Here is a 3,284-nt window from a genome sequence, read left to right as displayed (position 1 = left end):
AGCTCCCCCAGCCCCCCCATCCTTGGCCACTCATCAATCCCATCAGCACGTTTCCCTATACATTTTAACTAGATGTTTGCATTCTTGAAACTAGTTTTACTTTAGAGCAATAGATAATAACTCTTCTTACCCTTAGAATAGTCTGTAAGGATTGCTAAAGAATGCAGATTCTGTACATTCCTGAAATGCTATAATGCAAAACCCCCAATAGGTATAGTAGGGATATAAGCATACCCACGCTTAGTCCCATTCCGTTACAGTAAGCGATTACTGTCAAGCTGGTGTACAAAGTCCTAGAGGCTTCGAAGTGGGAAGAATGGGCTGTCTGCTTCCATACAGACAGCCCACCTCAGAAATGCTACCTCAGAAAGTCTTTGTGAGGTTCATTGGCCTTTTTGGCAAAAGGTTTTGTTTTTTTTGGGTTTTGTCCTTTCTTTAAAAACAAAGCAAGGGAGAAAGGGACCAATTATTAAAATATTAGCACACACATGGACCTTTAATACTTCCAATTATTACAAACTCCTACAGCCATGGGCAACCCAACAAGTAGACAGAACTCCTAAATGTGCTGGGCAAACAATCTAGGTTTAATGAAGCCTCTTTCCATCAATAATTAGAGCACTCGATGGGAACCCCAACGAGACTCACGCCTGACTGTGCCTCACATGAAAGCAGTCCTCATAACGCTCAGAAGTCACACGACAGTTCTCCACAGACGGCGTCTCTAGTTACCCAGCAGTTGCTTGTTCTAGAGTCTGTCCAAACCATTCGGAGTCTGAATAACTTCCCCCACCATCAGTTCGAGCTTAGTCACTTGAACCAGTGGCTAGGCAAAACACTGGTCAAAAACAAAAGAATAAACAAAGCCACAATTACCTTAGATACTCAACTGGGAAACTGCTCAAGCTGACCAATCTGGAGCCCACAAAAATATGAAGGACAAACACACCCAGGTATGTTTCATTGAAACATCTAACCAATGCTGCCATCTACTGGCCATGCACGGAGTCACTTCAAAACGTTGAAACAACCATGTTGTATGTTTCATTAGGTTTCTTGTTCCGGTATAAGCGTGCCCATCTCCTAAAGCAACCACCAACATAGCACAGTGTGGTAGGCCAGGATGGCGGGGAAGTAGCACATGTTCAGCACTGATGGTTAGCCTCCATGCCTGCAGGGCTCTACGACTGCAGCAGAACAGTGCCCCCATCTGCACTTTCTCGACGCCCAGTCTGTTTCTTTTTAAGGTTGCCCTCCATCTTTCAGCTACAGTTTTTGTCCATCACACTACTAAGCTCTGTGAGGACAAGGTTTGTGTCTACCCTGCTCACTACTTCCTGGGCAGCCAGCTGGATGCATTTTTTAAAAAGTTAATAGAAGAATGGCAAGGGACAGCCACCTGCCAAACACACAGGAAATGCCCTGCACGGGCTGAGTATTTCCTGTGATGTTCTGGGCACTCCATGAGGACACTGAGGGCCAGAAGTTTACATGCTTTGTCAATCTAACTGCCTTTGGGAATTGTATGAGCCTCTCTTTGTGATGGATGGCATGCACTCTTGCCACCTAGAGAACGCAGTGAGACAAGTCTCTTCACGCTCCACCCGTAAATGAATGTGGCCACCTTCAAAGTTTGCAAACTAGTATGAATATAGGTGACGTAGTGGTTACATGCGGGGCTACTAACCACAAAATCAGCAGTTCAAAAGCACCAGCTGCTTCTCTGGAGAAAGAAGCGGCCTTCTACTCTGGTAGTAAGTTACAGTGGCAGAAACCCAAAGGAGTAGTTCTACCCTACTCCACACATAAAGGCAGAGTCAACTTGATGCCAGTGAGTTTAGAGTTTTGAAAGTGTGAATAGGGACAATGCTTATATACTAACTCCTGGGTCTCACAAATTGGATTCCAAATGCCAAATTGGGTAGATACTACTTTTGGTGACTGTTTCTTGAGCACTACCGACTTGACTGTGACAGGCCTATGCCAGGAACACTCAGCAACCAACTGAGGGTGTTAGTATGTGAATGTTGCATGGCAAACGCTTCACCCTTACTCAGTATGATCAGGCTACATGTCAGTAAAGAAAAAAAAGAGTCGTATCAGGCTGCCTGGTTTCAAAGCCCACCTCCACCCTTTGCTACTGTGATCGGACAAGCTACTTTACTGCTCTGGGACTCACATTTTTCACTGAGGATAACTGTTGGGTTTGCTGGGTCAGGGTAAGGGAGGATTGCATTAGCTGTAATTAGCACACCCTTCAGGATCCCCTAGGTCATAGGTTCCCAAGCTTATTTGTCCCTCCGTACCCTTTTCAGGAAAAAAATTTACTCAGCTCCCCCTTGGCGATGAAAACTTTCACTGTAGCCATACTCCAGGGTAAGTGGAGGGGCCTATTTTACAGGCCCCCTGGATCATGCCAGAGTCCCTCCCACTCCCTGCCAAGGGCCGGTATCCTCCTTTTGGGGAAACACTGCCCTAAATATTTAACTTCACACAGTTCACTTGCTTTTAAAGACAGGAAAGAGAGGTTTAGAGAGAGGAATATTAACATCGGAGAGGCTACCATGTCATATGCTACGCCCATGGACTTTCATCCAGCCTTCCCAACAATCACGGAAGTAGGTGTTCTATCTGCATTTTACACCCTCAGGCTCTTCCTTCAGTTAAGGGACTAGGCTAAATGGTTTTCTCAAGAGCGCACCAGCATTAAGTAAGATTTGGGTCCTGCACCGGGACAGGTTCTCCTCTGCATCTCCCATGGTGCTGGGACCTAGTCAGGGTGGCTGAGAGGCACTGGCCAAGGGCACACAACAGCACGTTATTCATGCCAGTAATCAACAGAGGTCAGGTTCCACCTCCTCTTCGTCACCGCCCTGCCATCAGGGCACACCCCTTGGCACAGCACAGAGTGTACAAAGCAATACATGAACTGCATGGCACTACCGGAGATATCAAGTGAAGGTCATGACTCTCAAACTAACATTTCTAAAAATACAAGCACCTAAATGCAGCCTGACAATCCAACTGACCTTTCTTGAAGAATGCCCATGTTTCCCAGACGAACCTGAGTCGAACCTTTAGTCATGCCAGATTCATCTAGAAAATGTCTCCATGGGGAAAAAAATCGCTCCATTACACAACGTCAACTGTTGGTCGCTGCCAAATCATTTCTACAAGCGAGGCTTGTCTAGCATGAAACTCTCAACCGTGAAAAAGCAGAAACTAGCCTTTGTTCCCGAACAAGGCATACAAACTGGAAGACGCTCTCTCCCCCCACACAGGTC

The sequence above is a fragment of the Echinops telfairi genome, unplaced genomic scaffold (assembly GCF_000313985.2).
Source record: "Echinops telfairi isolate 266 unplaced genomic scaffold, ASM31398v2 ScPeMD7_2186;HRSCAF=2738, whole genome shotgun sequence".
In the NCBI taxonomy this organism is placed as follows: Eukaryota; Metazoa; Chordata; class Mammalia; order Afrosoricida; family Tenrecidae; genus Echinops; species Echinops telfairi.
Note: the sequence above shows the minus strand (reverse complement) of the source record.